Source organism: Struthio camelus, chromosome 11 (genome assembly GCF_040807025.1).
Source record: "Struthio camelus isolate bStrCam1 chromosome 11, bStrCam1.hap1, whole genome shotgun sequence".
NCBI classification, from domain to species: domain Eukaryota; kingdom Metazoa; phylum Chordata; class Aves; order Struthioniformes; family Struthionidae; genus Struthio; species Struthio camelus.
The window spans coordinates 24,200,091-24,219,904 of record NC_090952.1 but is presented as its reverse complement, the minus strand read 5'-3'; the positions used below and the strand labels follow the sequence as shown (position 1 = coordinate 24,219,904).

At 49.8% G+C, this 19,814-nt stretch overlaps 1 protein-coding gene and 1 long non-coding RNA gene across 31 annotated transcripts in view; one reads left to right on the top strand and one right to left on the bottom strand.

The window, feature by feature from the left end:
- Positions 1-136: 136 nt before the first annotated feature.
- LOC138068818 (uncharacterized) lies at positions 137-8,155 on the top strand. Its single transcript, XR_011143569.1, has 3 exons — positions 137-1,492; positions 1,553-2,814; positions 3,402-8,155. It is a non-coding gene; the product is annotated as an uncharacterized lncRNA (long non-coding RNA).
- A 1,757-nt stretch (positions 8,156-9,912) lies between these two features.
- Positions 9,913-19,814, bottom strand: part of MBNL3 (muscleblind like splicing regulator 3) — a 106,739-nt gene continuing 96,837 nt past the window's right edge. For 22 of the 30 annotated variants that reach the window (XR_011143565.1, XR_011143564.1, XM_068957671.1 and 19 more), the window contains one exon: positions 9,913-18,325. The gene's annotated coding sequence lies outside the window, so the exon portion shown is untranslated. The remainder of the gene's footprint in view (positions 18,326-19,814) is intronic. The other 8 variants (XR_011143566.1, XM_068957674.1, XM_068957675.1 and 5 more) reach the window with 1 other exon arrangement.

Here is a 19,814-nt window from a genome sequence, read left to right as displayed (position 1 = left end):
CGCACCGGCCGGAGGGAGGTGCTGCGTCACTGCCCGCGGAAGCAGGGCCCGGCCGCGAAGGGCGGGGACACGCGCGGGGGACGGGTTAGCGAGTGGCACCGAGGCGTCTTGCCGCTTCCTCTGGGGGGCGGGTTAGCGTGTGGCACCGAGGCGTCTTGCTGCCTCTTCCGGGGGACGGGTTAGCGAGTGGCACCGAGGCGTCTTGCTGCCTCTTCCGGGGGACCGGTTAGCGTGTGGCTCCGAGGCGTCCTCCTGTTGCCTTACCTTGCAGGGCGGGTAGAAGGCAAACATGGCCGCTGCCCAGCCCCCTCCACACCCGTCCGGGCAGGCCGGAGGGAGCCGCTCGGCCTGGCCCCGGGGCAGAGGGGTGGGTGGTCCCTGGGCTCTGTGGCCACCACCAGGGTCCCAGCCTCCTGCGTGCCTGCCGAGGCCGAGTGTCCCCTCGTGCCGGGCCTGGGAGGGACGCAGTGGCGCAGCCTGGTGCGAGGAGTGGGGCCAGTGAGGGGACATCTCCCTGGTGAGGGGATGTCTCCATGGGGCCTGGTGAGGGGAACCTCTCCCTGGTCAGGGACCTCTCTCTGGTCAAGGGAAGTCTCCGTGGGGCCCAGTGAAGAGATGTCTCTCTGGTGAGGGGACATTTGACCAGCAAGGGGATGTCTCCGTGGGGCCTGGTGAAGGGACATCTCCCCAGGCCTTGTGAGGAGTCATCTCCCTGGTGAGGGGACATCTCCCCATCAAGGAGACGTCTCCCTGATGAGGGGACATCTCCCTAGGCCTGGCGCAGGATCATCTCCCTGGTCAGGGGACGTCTCCCTGGTCAGGGGACGTCTGCCCAGCAAGGGGACATCTCCCTGGTGAGGCTCAGCCAGGCGCGGGCTGCCTCCCGTGGGACACTGCCCCGCCGAGGCACTCGGCGCTGGGTCTTGGCCTTGGTGCAGAAGGTCTCATCGTCCCGTCAGCTTCCTCCTGGGAGGGCAAAGGCAGCTCCTGCCCGGTGGGGGGAACTCCTTTGGGCTTCCCGCGTCACCTGGGTATTTACAGGAATGATTTAGTTCTGGAGTTGTGGGTTGCAAATGTTACTTTATTTCTTAAATCACTTTCTATTACCATTCATCCCTCCCCCGCACACTTTCTCTTTCCAGAGAGATTAAATTAAGGCAGCATGAAAGAGGAGGAAAAACAGCATCACATGTTTTCAGACTTTTAAATAGTGACAATGTTAGGAACTTATTTACAGTTATTTGTGTATAAAAGGTTGTGAAGAATTAACTTTCTCCCGATTTCTGTTTTCAGACTAGAATCTTCCTTTATCTAAACCATTCTTAATCCCAGCATAAGTTCCAGAAACGCAGTTGTCTGTAGGAATGTTTTGGCCAGCTCTTACTCAGCACTTGTTACTGAAGCAAAACTCACCCCTGAGGCTCCAGGCAGGAAGCAAAGTATTGGTTTTTTCTGGATATTGGTACAGTGGGAGGAAGAGAGGGGTGGAGAGGTGCTTAGTGTGGATTTTTTCTGGATATTGGTACAGTGGGAGGAAGAGAGGGGTGGAGAGGTGCTTAGTGTGGAGGGGAAAGAGCGAGGCGGGTGGCTTAAACCTGTGGAATAGACAGTGATTAGCAGGGAGGAGGTGTAACATAATCATAATTTAACATGCCTGAAGGCATGCTGTAGATAAATTGGTCTAATGAAAGATAGCTCTCCCTACAATCTTTGTCCTGTGACCTTCATAATTACAGCAAAAGACACAAAATTTTATAGCTTGATTGTCATGTACTTTCCTAACACTATCAGATGTTCTGTAAACAGCACAGAGGCTTTCCGTTTTGCTTTTATTTTCTTTTGCTCAGAGTTGTTTGCATGAAAAGCCTTACAGAATCAGCAGTAACTCTCTACAACAATAAACTAGTGTTTTATGGCTCCGCGTTGCTTGATGGCTTGAACTGCATCATCGTTCCCGCTCTCCTGACACACGGTCTGAGGTGTCAGCAAACGCCAGATGTCAGTAAGGGATTGAGAACAGGAGCAAAGCTGCTGAAATAACCTTCAATAAAGTGCCAAACTAAAGTATTAGATATTACAGCCCATCCCTAGCATTTCCCAGACAAAATACTTCCCCTGTCATTTTCTGAATTTCCCCCATCACTGAATTTCCCCCATTGTTTACAGGAAGTAACTAAAAATAACGAATAGCTGTTTTTCTTTTAAAGCAAAGTTCCTCAGTCGCTTCAGAACCTAATTGTTTTCACAAAGTGCTTCGCCCTACGAGAAGCCGCCCTCTAACATGATCACATTTCTTTCTGGGTACGAGATAGCTGCTTGTCACGGTCTGCAGAATTTCAGCAGATATATGTAATAGGTGGGATTTGTCCCTGTCCTCTGTCCTCCGTGTATCACCTATTTGATTGCAAGTCTGCAGAGGCTGCTGGCTGTGTTGTGCCTCTTCCTGGGCTTCCAGCAGACCGTAGAGAGCTTCCTGGTCAAGGTAAAACATCTTCCAGAGATGCAGTTAAGGTACTGTATAGACGGCTCTGCTTGTGGCTATTTTTGTAAGTGGCATTATTTTCTTCACTTTCATTCCAAAAAGGATTTATGTCCATTATGGGGAAAACTCAGAGAGGGCTTCTAGCTGTCAGAGCAAGTCTTACATAAGTTACACCAAATTTGAGTCACTCGTCTTTATTACATGTAAGGAATAACACCTCTCCTTCCTTTGCCTCTGAAATTGTTTTGTCAAGTGAATTGCTGGCATGAGTTATGTGTGCATGGATGGAAGATGTTCATGTGGCTGGTGAATCAGCTCGAAGATGTAAAGAGGTGAGCATTAAAACAGGCTGCCTCCTACCTCAACCTTATTATAAATCACGAGCAGTTGCAAAGTACCTAGTGCATTGAAGGTGCTCAGGATAAAGAAAAGAAAGATACGGTCCCTTGCAGAGGAGTTTCCAGTCTAATTTTAACCATGACAATAAGTGACAGTGACAAAGGGGAGGAGGGAGAAAAGGGGAAAGGGAGGATGAGGGTTACAATAATAAGATTACACGGTCACTTAGGTTCATTCTGTGCCTGCCTTTGTGGCACTGCTGGTCCATTGTGTTACCAATGGGTGGAGGGAAAGAAAGTGGGGCAGAGAGCACAATGAGGGGGCGAACCAAGGAAAACCAAATATGTTTTGATGTGGTCAGACTCTACCCAGAGCGACTGGCTCTTGGATGGATGGGGCAGTGCAGTTCGTAATGTAGGATTACCAACTCTTTTTTTCCCTCCAGATCCTCAGTGTATAATCAATGCCAGTTTAGATTCCTGGAGGTTTAGCGCCCAACTTCATGGCTGGCCTTACCTGTTTACATCCCACCAAAAAAGGTCTCTCTCAAAGTGTTCCCTGTTGTCTATTACCCTTGCAGCGAGTCGTTCCCTTCATCCTGCGTGTCGCCACATAGCTGGATGTACAACAGTACCTAGCGGTGTAAAAGGTTTCGAAACTCAAGGAGGGAATAGCTGCATCTTCCATAAACAGCCAAGCCAGGAGCAAGCTACGTAGAGTCACCGTGTGCCGATGACTCCCGTTCGCTGCTGCCTCACTCCAGCCGTCTCGGCACCTGCAAGGTGCAGCACATCCCAGGCTGGAGGCCTTGTTTAATCTCTGCTGCCGCGCTCTCCCCGGCGCCTGCCAAGCGTGCTTGAAAGGCCCAGGGCTCCAGCCACGCTGCTGCTCGCCGCCCCGAAACAAACCTCCCAGATGCGCCCGGGCAGCGCTGGACTGCTGCTGGTGCTGCTCGGCCGCAGCGTGCCGTGCCTGCAGCCAGCAGCAATAAAGCCGGCTCCTACTAAATTGACCTGCAAAGACACGGATCGCGCAGCGGCGTTGGAGGAACGCACAGACGGCATGAGCGAGGGCCAGGATTAATTGCAATCCCTCTTGTGACGGTGAGAGACAGCTCCTGCCCAGCACTAGGTCCTGCAGCAGGGCGCTGCCCTGCACAGCCAGCCCAGGGAAAGAGCAGAGGGGAGCACGGCCGAGCCCTGGGCGCCGGTGAGAGCGTCCCGAGCATCCTGCGGCCGGGTGACTTCAGCAGCGTGGGATTGCGCCATCCTCACTGCCAGCCGGAGCCTCCCCGGCCCAGTCCGGGCCACTGCGTGAGCTCAGCCCTGCTGCCGCCGGTGCCGCTTTCGGGCTGTCCGCGCTGTAATTAATGACTGGCTCCTGGATGAGACTCACGGTGTTAAAACTATAAAACAGACTCTTCTCTGCCAGGATGACTGCAGCAAACTGCTGAGCAAAGACGACCGGGTAGATACCCAGAAGGGGTAGCCTGGATTTCACCTAAGTTGCCCAATGAAAACCATCTAGCTGGGCGCATAATGTGTGTCAATGTATGCAAAACTAGGTTAAGACCTAGTGTCATTTCTTCACCTCTTCCAGAGGTTTTGCTAATGCACTTATTGTGCCTGAAGGTATTTAGCATGTAAGCTGCAGGACAGGGACCGGCTCCTCGGGGTCCGGCAGCTCCTAGCGCACTCGGGCGCTGGTCTCACATCGGGCTCTTTTGAGGAGGTCCTGTCGTACCAATCACCTAACTGTAACGACAGCTTTGTATTTCGGCTCCTTCAGATTACAGTGAAATATGTTTTAGGGGTTGGACACGTTCACCTGGCCAAGTCTTCTTGTTCCGGGGCCATTTCAGGCTGCGCTGCCTGCAGAGATACTTGTCTTTGCCAGCTTCTCCAGCCAACATGGCGATGACTCAGAGGCAAATTTTGAAGGCCTTTCTCAGAAATTTCTCATTTCTGCCTTATGCCACCTTTCAGACGTTATTTCAGTAGCCCCGAAAGGCAGGCTGGCACTTAAAGAAAAGGGACTTCTTCCAGTGCAATAAATGCCCCTGGGGCAGAACTGGGGATGCACGGGACCATAACAGACACCAAGAGCAGGTTACGGCGTTTCTGCGGAGGGGAAGCGCCTCTGTTTAGTCCGGCCCCATCCGGGGAAGCTGGCGCCGAGCTCTCCCGGCTCTGCACAGCCGCCCTGGAGCGAGCGCCGCGGCACGCGCCGGCCGTGGGGCAAAACCAGCTGCGGCTTCGCCCAGCTCCGCTCCCAGCCGCAGGGCCAGAGCCACCGGCTTCAGGCAGCCCGGGGAAGGGGGCCACGGGGCAAGGAGCCGGCCGGTGGCACCGGGGGGACCCTCTCCGCATCCTGGGAAAAGCCTGCGGCCGGGCTGGCAGAGCGGCTCGGCTCGGTCCGCTACCTTCAGGCTCCCTGCGCCGGCCCGTCGCCTCCGCGCTGCCCCTCTCCGCCCGGGAGCGCCCGCGGAGGCTGCGTCTCCTGCAGCATCGGCATCTGGCGCTGGGTTTCCCCCCCTCCGGACGGCTGCCGGCAAGGATGGGGACGGAGCAGCGAAGGAGCCTGCCTCCTGGTCGCTCCTCTGCCCTGGACACGGAGCTGTCTCCTTACTGTCCTTCGCGGCCTGCGCTAGCATGATCCAAGCGAGAAGAGCAGCTGGTTATTTTAAACACCCGTGTGACAAGAAACGTGGGGAGGAAAGTAAACATACTGTCAAGATATATTTAAGATTTGTAAAAATAAGGCACTTAAAAACCGAATCCTAACAGAGCAGGTCCCACGCTCTTTTAAAATTCCCGTGGATTTTCCTTTTTTATGATATTCCTGCATCAACTGCGATTTGAACGCTACAGAAAGGTGCAAACCTGGGCGCGACGTGCGCTGACGCAATGAACCAGCTCCCAACTGGAACGAAACGCTCTGCTTTATTCCCGCTGCACAGAGAGAGAGAGAGAGAAAAGTGCAAACTTCAACCCAAAGGGGGGTTCTTCAGAAAAGACTTCGATGTTACATTGATTTTAATAAGTGAAAACATTTCTCTCTTCTTTTCAGTAAGTGGCTTTTACCTTGACGGGTTCCTTGTAGCGCAGTGACGAGCTGAGTCGAGCTGCCCAAGGCTCCGACGGGCGACGAACAATCAGAGGCCGGAGGCGCGTCCGCGCCGGCCGCCTCCGGATGCTCTCGCCCTCGGTGAGACCTGGCTGGCTCTCCTTGATCTCACCTATCCGCCTCATCCCTAAGGCCTTCCTTGTCCCCGCCTTTCTGCTTTTCTTCTCCTTTTCCCGGTATTTAATCCCACGCCCAATTCTTCCCTATCGCGCGCTGCGCGGCCCTCGCGCCGGGAGCAGAGGCGGCGGCTCCAGGAAGGGCCGCAGGTGCGTACCAGGCTGTTAGCAGCTCGGCTATGAGCGTGGCTCCGGCTGCTGTCCCACCGCCGGCTCCCAGCGGAGGTCCGCACCGCCGCCGCCCCGTGCCCGCAGCAGCCCCGCGCTGGCCCAGCCCGGGCTTCGCTCGCCTGCAGCCCTCGGTAGTCCGGCGGTTCGGCCGGCAGCCCTCCGGCTTTGTTTTGACGAGGGTTCAGCCACCGCAACTAGCCGGTCTGCTCTCGGCAGCGCCGGGCTCTTAAATTCCCCCCTCCAGCCCTTGGCACCAGCCCAACGACCCCGTTCAAACTCCGCAAACGCCGGAACCGGCCCCGGTCGGGGTGCGCGGTGCCGGTTCGCCCCCTCGGCGCCGGGTGGGACTTTAACCGCGGAGGCTCTGGAGCGAACGCTCCTCGTCTTCCCAGAACGGCGAAAGCCGCGTCGATTATAGCGGCAGGCTTAGAGGGGGGGCGACGGGCGCGGAGGGGAGGAAACATATACGAGCACGTAACGCGCGCCGGAGCGAAGCGGCGTCGCCTCTGCGGGACGAAGGGGGCCGCGTGCCCAGGCCGCGGCGCTGAGCCTCGCGCCGCCTTGCCGCCTTCGGACCCAGGGCGGCGGCAGCTCGAGCGGCCAGCTCAACGCGACGACCCTGCGAAAAGGCGCAACGAGGCGGAAAGAGCAAGGCGCAGTCTCGCGGCCAGCGGAGACCCCGCCGGGGCCGCCTGGCCGGCGCCTGGTCCTCCGCTCGCCGCCCTCCTAGGAAGGGTTAACCGGCTTTCTTTGGAGAGGAGCTTTCAAATCCGCAACTCGTTGGGGATTAGCCAAGCGGTTTCTTCCTCCGTTCTCCCTTTTCTCATAATAAATAGATCAAAATGATCTATTTATCCGGCACAAAGTCCAGACTGCGTAAAAACTGTCTGGCTTTGCACCACAGAGGCCCATCGGAGCAAACCTCGAAAAATAGATTTTTTTTTTTCCCTGGGTTTCCCACTGAAGCCCAAACAGCTTAAGAACTGAATGGAGATTTTTTTTATTAAACGTGGCTTTCCTACACAAACATGCCCCAGGCCAGGGGAAGAAGATACATAGGCTGGGTGCTGCAATATTTCCGAATGACACATGCCATGAATGCCGGCTCACGTATAGCTCGCTCAGATTTTTTTTTAATCCAGCTTCATCCCTAAAGCAAGTTCCCAGCTGAGGGCGAGCGAGCGCGCCCAGCGAGGACGGCCGGGCGCGGGGGCCAGCAGCGCTGGCAGCTCTTGCTCCGCTTCTCCTTTTCCCTTGCGTCCAAACGGCGTCGCAGCGATGCCCCCCCGCAGCCGGCCCGCGACAGACCGGCCGTGTCGCACCTCGCCTCAAAGCGGCCGCTGCCTGTGCTGAGTCCCGCGGCCAGGACCTTTCGCCCGCATGAATTTCGGGAAGGGCCTGGACCGGCGGAGACCTTTGCTCACGGCCGGGCTCGGGCGCGGAGCCAGCGCTCCTGGCGTTGGCCCGCCGCCTCCTCCTACCTCCGGGCCCAGCTACCACCCCGCATCCCCGGCCCAGGGCTGCCCCGGTCGCGCCCTTGATGAGAAACGCCCGTCGCTTAGCAGGGCTTCCCCCGAACTTCAGGGCAGGGGCGGCGGACCCGTCCCCGTCGCAGCGCGCCCGCCTCGGGACGCCTCCCAGCGGCTCCGCAGGGTGCCCGGCTGGCGGGCGTCCCCCCCCTCCGCCGAGGCGCCCCGGCCGCACGGCCCCTTCCGCTTCCCCGGCCCGGCGTCCGGTCTGCAGCGGCAGCGCTACGGGCCGCGGCCGGACCCCCCGCCGCAGCCGTGGCGAGGCCGAGCAAAGGCGGTGCCAACACCTCCGGCGAGGTTTCTCCCAGAGGAAGGAAGCGGCCCCGGGGCTGGGACAGCGAAACACGCAACCCCCAGAAACGCTTCCGCTTTCCCCGTCCTTTCTGGCTTTCAGAGACGAAGCAGGCGTTTAATTGTGTCACCAGCCTAGGCGGCAGTCGTTTGTAGATAAAAAAAAAGTCCTAAGTGGCCTTGACACACAAAAGGAGCCAATTAACCTGCGAAGCGAAGGCGGCCAAGCAGGCTAATGACAGCGAAACAGTTATGTAACCCGTCTGCGACGTGGCCTGTCTTTTCTCCAAGCGGACAGCTTGCCCCGGTGCAGGCGCAGGCCGGCGGGCGGGCGCGGAGGGCCCGGCAGGCGCGAGCACCGCTCCTGCACGCCCAGCACACCCGGCGCCCTGGAAATGCCTCTTTGCAAGCTCCTTTCCCCCGACCCGGAGTCCGACTCCTGACCCGCTGCGGGGTCCCTTCGCAGCCACGCAGCTGGCACCTCGTGAGACGGTTCGGCTCGTCTCCCGCCGGGGCAGGCGCTGGCGCTGGCGGGGGGCCGTGGGCGCCCGCCCTGCCGCAGCGAGTCCGCCCCGCAGCTGATTCAGTCGGCCGAGGACCCTGCAAGCCCTGCAAGCTGCCGTCCTCCGCGTTGCAGCGGCCTGGGCGCTGAGGCCAAACTCGCCCGCGGCGGGGGTTCGGAGAGATGCAAGTCACCCACGTCTTCCCGGGCTTCGCTGCCGCTCCAGCCGCCGGGCACCGCGGCAGGGCTCCCGGGGATCGCAGAATAACCCCGGGCGGCCCGCTGCTGTCGCTCCCGTGCATCCCGGCGCCCGTCTCCGTCGCCTCTGAGGAAGAGCCCGCGGCCCCGGCTCCGGGGCCAGGATCGCGGGGCAGCTGCGAGACCCCCGGCGCCGTCCCCGGGCACGCCGAGGACGCACGGAGGGCCGACGCTTGGGCCGGCTGCGGGCAGCGAGGACGTTTTCCGCTTCGCTTTCTGAACGGACGGCGCGGGGTGCCAGCGCGGGGTCCAGGCAAAGGGCGGCCAAAGCGGCTCTTGCAGAGCGAGCGGCGGTCTGGAGCCAGGCGGGGCGGTAGGAGCCCCCTTCTGCAGCAACGCTGCCGGCCCGCGGCTGGCGACCGGGGACCCAGCGCGCTGCTGAGCGGTCCTCTTGCCTCTAAATCTACTCAGCGCTCCCGGAGTTGAAAGCAAGCTCGGCTGCCATCGCCGGAGGCCGGGGAGAGGCGCAGCCCGCCGCCAGAGCTGGGCGCCTCCCGGAGACGCTGCCCGAGGGACGGCACCGCTGCCGCCCTGCGCTGGCACGCTCAGAGCGATCCCTGACACAGAGGCTGAAAGAGGCAAATTAACTCGGGCACCAGCGCGCCACAAAAGCGGCCGCCCGTCGCCTTCCGCTCCGTTTGTTCGCCGCGGTTACCTTCGAACGCACAGCGCCCGTCTCCTCTCTAATCACATCACGGCCCCGGGCGGAAAGGAAGCACGGATAAAACACTGAACAAACACGTCACGTGTCTCTCGGAGGGTCTAAGGCACAAGAGAAACCAAAAGGCAGCGTCTGGAAAGTTTTACTTTTATTTGTCTAAAATACAAATTTCTTTCTTGTGTTAGTAACGGTAATATGAGAGGCCTAATGCATCCGATAAAAAGGAAGCACTGGCTACAGAATTCAAAATACTGACGGTATTTTCTGGAAAGAAATTTATTCTGTTGTTCTACACTTTAGATATAACATTGAATCAAATTCATTAGTTATTATTTTTACATCAGAACCTTTAAAGATTGGGACTAATAAACTGGAACTTGAAAAGTTTTTAAAGTAAACTCCTATTAATGTGTAGATATGGATCCATAAAAAACATAACCAAGAATTTTATACACTTTATTAAAAGATCAAAAAATAAACAATAACAATATAGAAGTAACATACTAAAATGAGTAGCATTATGCACATTTCTAAAGCACGTACAAGCACTACAGCAATATAACGTGGCAAAAAGAAAAATAAATTCAAAGCGTACACCCTGTTGGTAGCAGTTGAGGGAATGAACTATCATGTTATGGACCTGAAATATTGCATTAGCCTATACCTGTCTGGATCTGATGATATTTTAATTTTGTACAATTCCACAGGGCTAACTGTAATCTTTTGTATATATCCTAAACTATATCATTAAATTGATATCTAATGTTTCCTTTACGTTGTTTTACCAGAAATGTCTATGAAAAGAAGAATGTGCATCAATATCTACTTTACACAGTACAGTATTAATGTTTTTATATATTTAAATTAATAATTGACAATTTAGGAGAACATTCTTTTTTCATTTTAGTGATTGCCTAAAATACAATTCTCTATTTATAAAAAAAGAATAGTTATCTGTTGTCAGGTGAAATAATGATGAGCGTGGGGAGTTCTGTTTCATTTTCATGATTTAAAATGAAAATATAATTAAAACAAAGCTAATTGGAAAGAAAAAAAACAATCCCATAATCCAATCTAAGAATGGTCTTATCATCCCCTCATCTGCTAGGATACAAAAGCCATGGCAACAAAATCATTTGGCTTCCACCACTATCAAATAGCATCTGTGTACAGTAATAAAGAACTGGAACCTTGTAATTCGGTGTCAGGTAATTCTCTCTGTTGTGTGTTTGGAAAAATAACTTCATTTTATTTAATAGTTGTGTTATTTTTGCATGTTTAAATATTTCATTTGAGAGGCATATAGAGTTATTTTTGATGATAGAGGATGACAGTAAAGATCACTAGCAAAGATTTTAGCAGCAGTGTCATGATCGTACTCATATCCCAATGAAAAGAAGTTTTACCAGCCACGATTCATTTCACATAGTGCAAAATATTTTTCTCTCCTAATCCTACAGATGAGAACGAGCTTGATTATAAAATCTGATTGCAGCAAAGGGAAGCTTTAACAGCATGGTGGCTAGAACTAGCTAATCACTTAATGTCAAATATCATTCTAATGCCCAAGAAAGAGGCAACATTTTATTTGTTTTCCTCTGCTTTAACGACCAAAGGATGAATCGTCCTTTAGGTGGATCCAAGCAGCCCCGGTGAGCTCCCGGGGACCACCTGACGCTACAGCTGATTCTGCAGCCCCACTGCTCACCCCGCGGGGAAGTCCCTGCTGGGTGGGGGCGTGCGCTGGCGCTGCAGAGTCGGGGGTCACTGGGACACCAGCAGCAGCGGCCGAGGAGGGGACCTCGCGCTCTGCGGTGGCACAACAGCCCCTGTCCCTGGAATGGGCAGGAAGGGGAGATAGCGCCAACAGGCACCACCACCCCCCAGTACTGCTCTGGGGGGTTCAGCTCAACGCCTGGAGGGTTTGGGACCAGCCTTGTGGCAAAACCAGCCACCTTTCTTGAAGCAAATCTGCTGGCTTGGGTGTTTCAAAGAATACTCGTTCCAGTCAATGATAAATGGGTCAACATAGGCCCTTCAGCTTCTCCAAAATCCACACAGCAATGCACAGCCCTGGCAGTACAACCGACAACGAGAGGGAAAAGAGAATCAAGAGAGCCCCAGGCCCTCGCACTGCTGGGAACCAGCAGCCTGCTGCAGAGGAAGGACATTTTACGTCACTACTCTCTTTTCTCTGTTACGGTCAACACATCATCTGGGAAAGCAACGAGCTCGCAGCAAACGAGAACTGTCAGCCCTGTGCAAGAGAGCATCTGCCAGTGCAGAGAGGGCGCAGGGCCTTGCTCGGCGTTGCTAACGCTCAGCCATGGGTTGTTTCATGCTACGCGAGGGGTGCCCTTGCACCACCTCCGTGCGGCCCACCAGCCCCCAAGAATCAGCGGAGGTTGGGCTGCACAGGGGACATGCAGCTGGGTCCTTCCAGAAACATCAGTTCTCACTGTTAAACCATGATTGACTCCAGTGAGAGAGAAAACAGAGCCACAACCATCAGCCAGCCAGTAGCCTTGCTTTCTTCAGAAGAAGCTGGAGGAGCACTGTCCTTATGGGACTCTAGCTGCCGCCAGCTGTGCTGCAGGCTGGGCCTGCACAGCTGCACTCTCTTTTGATGACAGTCAATAGGAAGAAAGCCCGGAGTGGTGGGAAATCACCAGCCCGGCTGTGCACACCTCTCAGGCAGAGAGCAGAGAGGGCAGGGACCTAACACCCCAGTCCCCTGCTCTGAGATCAGCCACTGCTCTCCCAAGTGCACCCACACCGCTTCCACACGCCGACTGCTCCAGAACAGCTAGAAATGCTCAGGCCACAGCTGGAACTGTAGGAAATTTGAGGAGGCTGTGAAAGAGACTGTAGTACTGGACATGTCGTGGGCTTTTCCATCTTTCCTTCCAGCAAACAAGCTAGGAGCATCCTCCTCATCCTCTGAAGCCAGCTGGGGAACCAGCTCACTCTTGGAGGAGGAAGAGGAGCAGCAGCAGAGTTGCCTCCAGGCAAGAAAAGGCAGGCCTGCCCCTTGCTCTCCTGCCTCTGTTAACCCCAAGCACGAGCCCCAATTTAGCCATGATCAGCCTTCATTGCCGTGCCCCCAAATCCAACCCACAGCTCCACCTGAGCAGGCAGCACAACCCAGCACCGCCGCGTGGGCAAAACCTCCCGCTCTTTCAAAGGGGCGTCCAGGCTGTCGTACAGCAGGACATAACTACCCCGAGACAGTCTGAAACAACTCCCGTCCTTCTATTGCTCACCGGTCACTTCAATTTTGTGAGTCTGCCTCGAATGGGTGGGAGAAAAGAAAAAAAAAAAAAGCCAGAGCAAGTGGCAACAGCTCAGTTCCCCTTGGAGATTTAAAATGCCTTGCTGCAATGACAATCATCTATAACAGATAAACACTTCCAGCTAGCAATAGGATTAGGTGTTAGGAAAAATGTGAATATAGTGCCAGTGACATCTCGGTCCTAATAGGATTCACAGAGAACATAACTTATCAAAAAACATGACCTAGGGTGAGTTTAGAAATGTAGGTTGATTAAAAAAAAAAAAAAAGTAATTCAAATCTTTGCTAGTGACCTTACTAATTAATTAAGCACTGTTTCCCATTTCTCTGTGCTGCAGGTTGGAGCTGACCTGTTATCAGTCTGCTGTATAATAAGCTATGGCAAACTACAAAGCTTTTACAACAGCAAAGCAACATCATGCTTTCAGATAAGTTTTATAGCAAAAAACTCCTCCTTTTCAAAGCCTTAGTAATACCTATCTCTTTTACAAACTTTTCCTGTATTATTACAGACTTTTTATATTCAAAATAAGTTCCAAGGATTTCTTTCGTGGACTATGTACATAAGTGCAAAAAAGGTGTGTCTCACACATTCGTACACTAACTGAATCAGTTTAACTGCAGCATATTTGTATCTTCAACACTGTTAAGGGGTCATTCCACAATATTTTTTCTTATGTACAGTTTTTGCTAATATAAATTAGTATTAAAATAGTTATATGTTTAATTATTTAGCCCTGATCGTAACGTAATCATGTGAGTGTTCAATTTCAGGAAAAAAAAAAAATTGCAGGCAGAGCTACAGTACTGAAACGGATTAATTCTGAATTCCCACAATGCGAATGGACATGAAATGAAAGAAAGACCAGTCACTATGTTGTAAATGCAGGCTGTCGTGCTTTCAAAGTTAAAATACTGTGGAATAACCCTTGCCACACAACAATTTCTACAAGCTATAAAACCTGACTCTAAATCCATGTGTTGTAAACTTCTTGACTGAAAAAGTGACGTAAAGACACAAATTCAGCGTTCACATGGGACTTTGGGATTTTAAAAATATTCAATCATATCTTTATCTGACAGTATCGAACTGTACCTTTAACAAGCTCATACTGTTACACATCACTTTTAATTTACATGTGAAAATTTCACAAATAATGTATACAAAGGTAGCCATGTTGTAGTTTTGTTGCCATAGCAACAACAACTTAATATAATTAGTTAACAATGAATCTATCATTGTAGGAGTTACATACAAAGTTAATTTTGTTCTTAAACTGTAAACTATACAAACTAGTTATGGACTGTATTCTATACCTTACCATGCTTCAGTGTTGGTTTAGAATATAACTAAATGGGTTGAGTACATGTATTAAAAATTTTAAACTTTCTCTAACTCTCCTTCAAAATTAAATTCATTAGTTACTAAAGATATCAAAAAAGCAATATGAAGACCTTAAAAACTAATGGTAAAGAAATGAAGATACATGACATGAACTAATGCGTTGTAGCCTAGTAACAATGTGTTGTAGCTATATTTACATTTGGATTAGGCTATCAACTATTTTTTTTTTTAAAGTTATTACAGTCTTTAACATACAGTATATACTCTAAGGCCTTCAACAGGCACATGGTAAAATCAGGTCAATATCAAACTAAATCCATTCAACAGGAATGGGAAATTAGATTTTCCTCATAAATTTCACCTTTTGCAATTTTCATGTATGTGAAATGTACAAGGGATAAAGAAAAAATGAGGACTCCAGTTTCTCAAGGGCTCTGTGTACTAGCGCGTCCTAGAGCTACTCTACGGCATTAGCAAGGAGTCTGGAAGGTGGAGAACACATCTCATCAGACACACGCGTCTCCTGATCGGCCCAGGCGCACCTGCGAGAGACACATACCCATCTCCGTGGCGGTGCTTACGGTTCGCGCAGCTCCGGCCGCTCTCGCGGGACTTGAGCTGCGAGCCGGGGCTGGCTGCCCGCCGGGAGGAGCCCCGCGCGGCCATCCGGGGCGCTCGGCCGGCCGCGGCGGGAGCGCCGAGCGCACGGCCAGCCCGCCGGCGCCGCCGCCGCCGCTCGTGAACACCCCGAGGGCAGTGCGAGACGACGCTTACGGCAGAGAGGAAAGTGCGTCAGAGTGTTCAGGAACGGGGCCGGCGGGGGCTGGCCGGGGAGGTAATGATCTCTAGAACATCACGATGCAAAAATACAAAGTCAAAAATCATCAGCTAGAAATCTCCAACTAAAAAACATGGTTGATTGTGAAATCAGGTTCCAAATTACTAAAAACACTGTATTTAACAAAAATAATCTTAATAGTTTTATGAATCCATTTTATTTTAAATCCCTCTTTTATTGTCTGCTTATGTTACAGTTTAGTAGCAGTATCTTTTTTTACTGAAACTACTAACAACCTTTTTTTGTGAAAATGATCAATCTCAGCTTTCATTTTCCCTCTGCATGACCCGTTTTATCCAAGTTTCAGCATTTCTTGCATATTGTTTGCATAAGGCTGAGAGAAATGGACAAAGAGAAATAACTTTGGATAAATAAAAAATATAGGTTCATGGAAAGTGGGAAGCTTATAAAAATGTCACTAAAATTATATTGATTCAAACAAACTTACATACATCTCTTGTCAAATAAAGGATGATATTCATGCTTTTATGACATTTGTTTAGAGTCACTAACTAGCTCGGTGACTTTGTAATAGTCTATTTAGGAAATTTATAGTCTGGCGACTGTTTTTTTTTCTTTTTTGAACAAAGAAAATTAGAGCAAGTCATTGCACAACTAGTTTAAATAGTGCTACCTCAAAATGGCATTTTTGCCGAGATTGTTTTGAATTTGGTGAAGTTTAGTGCTTCAAGCTTTTCTTTCCTTAAACTCATTTACAAATTAACTCTAAATTTGCCAGCAATATAAAAACTGTTGTGGCACCTAATATAACTACCCTGAACATCCCTCATTGGACCTCTTTAATAAAAAATAATCCTTAAACGCTTTTTTTTTCAGTGCTTTAAATGTGACATGAAAACAGCTGTATTCTAGGTTTACATTCTATGCACATCTATGCCAGATGTTTAAGTAGATAAATAAAATAGGAGGTTACATCAAAGTGTCAAGATATACAAAAATCCATTTAGCACTGAAAAAGTTCCAACCTCCTTTAACTCATAAAGCCATACAAGCTTGAATGCATCCTTTCTGGCTTAAGAAGATCAGCTCTGTTCTTTGTTGAGGCACTGGCACAGGTTGTGCAAAACCCATTTTGATACACAAATAATTTCAAACAGGAAGTACTCAAATCCACTTTTTCCACTAACAATGTTATGGTTTTGGGAAACAGAAACTCAGCGGTTAAAAGAACAGGTATGCAGTAGCCAATATAAATGAGAGTCACTGATTTCAGGCAACACTGTCTGCTTCTCAACGCTGATGGCTGGGAAACATCTATGGACACGAGCGACCGTCAAAACGTGAGGTTCATAAATGAGTGCTGTGGGGGTAATCTTCCCTCTCTCATAGTTTGGTTCAAAGCCTGCTGAAATGAATGGAAAGATTTCTACTGGCCCAAGGCTTTTCTGAATTGGACTCTTCCAAGGTTCTTGCTTATGAAGAAATCTCCACAGCAGATGGTCACAGCCTGGTCTGGGGCACACCAGTTGTGCCTTGCGTGCGCCTCTATCACTTGTGGCCCACATAAATACGTATCTACCAATGTATCTGTACTCACATTGGAGGAGAGGGGGCAAGGAAATCCTCTAGCCAAAGCCTAGGAACTTTGAAAAGAAAACATGATCTGGTTGTCAAAATCTGGCACCCCACAGGACCACGGTGAGCTCAGAGTGCAGACCCTCCGGACACTAGCAACTTGCTTCTTGTTTGGTTTTAACAATGATTCTCTTTCTCCGAGCAGTTTATAGTTCTCTGGAGTTCACAGATTTACAGGAGCAAATCCATCTCTTCCATAATGGCTAATGATATTATAAAGCTTTGATAGGGATGAATTTGGTGCGTCCTCAAATCAAATTCATTGTGTAGCCAGGCTGTTCAGCAACGCAGCGTAATGACAGGCTCTGCTGTCTAGGGTGCACGGGCTGGAAATAGTTTCATTCATGCGCGTGAAAAGGAGGTGTTGAGAACTAGCCCTTGTTGTGTGACAAACATTGCTCTTGATCAAGTAGAAGATGCCAAAACACATCCACTGACTTACAGGAACTCCATTAAAAAGAATATCCATGTATGGTGGAAAGCTTAAGTTTAGATTTTTCGTGTTTGCTTGTTACTGGTATGCTTGCTTTAAAGGGCCAGAGATCTTGGGAAACGTCACCAACATAAGGAGAATGGTGAGTAAATAATTGGTGCACACTGATGAAATGTCAAGATGAGCCACGTAAGGTTTCAGGCTGAAATGCTGCAGCGTGCTCAATGGAGATAAACCTACCTGCACACTATCACCCAGCTTGGGCAGAGTCATGGTTATGGGTCTACTCCAGCTGTATGTTTTGTAGCTAACAGTTGGTGCTTGTTCCTCTCCAAAGCAAATGCATCTTTGCCCAAATGAAGCTGTCTCACTTATCCGTCTATTTTTTTTGACTGCACCATGAGAATAGCAAGAAAGATTGTGCGCCATTTGCAGCTGAGAATGCACTTCACTGTACAACAGAACTGCAGAAACTCCTTGACGCTTTCCACAATCTGAGCAAATCCTTCCTGTCACCTTACTTTTCACTGAGTGCAGGTTGTGTTTTTGTTTTCTGTGTTTCCAGAATCAGCTCACTGTATTTAAAAGAGTACCCTGAACTGGACTAAAATGACAACTGTCCTTTCCTGTCATTTGTACTAAATTTTGGAGACTCTATCTGAAGGCAAATTTTACATGATAAAGGAGCATTTAACACAAGCAACTGTAGCTGACATTAACAGCAAAATCTAGAAAAGGGCAGAACATTCTTGTGTCGTGTTTTTCAAGCACATAATTCCTGTTTCCCACAATAACATTTTTAGTAAAAAACAAACAAAATCCCATAAAACCTACAGTATATGAAAACTTAAGACATAACAATAATGAAAAAATGGTATTGAGTATACTTGATAATGATGTACACTTTAAAACAAATCAATAGACTATGATGTAAACAAAACAGTAAGATAACACTTTAAAAACAAGACAAACATTTATCCATCGATAGTATACAGTAAACCAACAGTCCGCTGTGCAGATGCACTTATCAGGATGGTAGTCATAAAATGATTAAGTGTGTTAAAGTAAATGTGTTATAAAAGTCTATTATAATTTTCTACTTGTATATCTCATATAACAGAACGCGGTTTGTTAATTGTTTCTATAGTGCTTTTTTTTTTTTTTTGTTTTTTGACATTCCCATTGATCAGTTTTTGGTTAACATGTAGGCTGCAACAGGCTTACTGTAGAGGTGGTGGAGAACGATAGAGGGAAGAGGGGGTATATACAGAAAGGCCATGCGCAGCTTCCCACCAAGAAGTCCTGGTGCTCCATAATTTTACTGTTCAGAATTTCAACATGGTCTGCTGGAGGGGAAAGAAAAAACAACAAAGAAAGAGTAAGAAACTGGAGGAAATCTTTTTTTTTTTTAAATAAAAGTCATTCTAATAAGATACATCTACGTCTTCACTGCATTGCCCGACAGGTTTCCTTTATTGCAGACAGCCAGCATTTTATTCCCCTTATTTTTCTGACTTAGGGTGAAATTGCTAATAACACACTCGGCATTCTCTTTAATCTGCACTTAGGGCTTTGCATTTTCAGTGCGTTTCACACACACTGATGAAATAAATTGTGAAATTGGGAGGTGGGTGACTAATGGTCTCATTTTGGAGACAAGACAGCAGGTGGAGAGTGACTAATGAGAGGGAAGAAGGAATCCCTAACCACTGCTAGCTCCTGTTTCCCTCGATGAGAGCCAGATATTCACTTTAAAATACTATCCTAAGGAGCCAAGAGCCAAAGGCAAATCAGCCCCACAGACAAGATACAGACACAGAAACCTTGTGCTCAGGTGACTCCCTTCTGGGAGCGAATCATCTCTCTTGGCATTACTTTTGAAAATCCTCCTTTAAAGGTGACAACGGTCTGGTTGCCTGAAGAGCTAGGCTAGCCAGCACCTTGCCTACCATGGGGAAAAAAAAACATCTGACAGCACCACAAGTGCTTTCATGACCAAACTTCCACTCATGGCTGCTTTGGGAATTTGCCCTCCCCAGCACTGCAAAATGCCCACCAGGGTCCTTCTCTGGCAAAACACCTCAGCATATGCACAATTTCACATATGCAGGTGGTAGCATGAAATGATGCATGCTTGAGAGATTTCCTGGCCTTTAGTTTATACACTGAGGGGTAACATCCCAGGACTGGGATCAAAACTCAAAGGCTCCTGCATGAAAACGGTCACCAACAGGTCTGAGTGCCGGGGAAGCTGGAGGAAAATGCACTTTTCTACCAGTCTATGAAGGCAGTTTATGTCCTGCAGCTGTGAGGTGCTGAGCAGACGAGTGCTTCTAGCACAGCGGTGGGTCACGCACACGGTTAGTGTTCCTTTGCAAAGAACAGGCTCAGTGTCCTACACAGACACTCTCCATGCCCAGTAGCCTGAGCCCCAAGAAATCCCATCAAATTCAAAATGTTGACCCTACTTGTTTCAAGCAAGGGTTTTTCATTCCTTCACAGCACTGCTGATGCTTCGTTTGGACACACTGGGCTGTGCTCCCTGCTTGCAGAAGAAATATAGTTCCATGGAATTTCCTCGCCTTGTCTAAAATCACTGTTAACTACTGACACGCGTAAAAGTGAAAAGAATTAAGAAAATAAGAAGTTTCCTGAAATAAATCTGGAAACCAATCTCAAAGAGTTCAAGAATGAGGTTTTTTCAATGCAAACGATCCCTTCTCGGGGGGAACAGACTGGCTTGCATGTGGTATGGAAACAGTTTAACATGTCAGGTGTCACGCCTGTTATTTAGGAGAGTAGTATGCAGTATAATGCAGAACCTTTTTACTAACA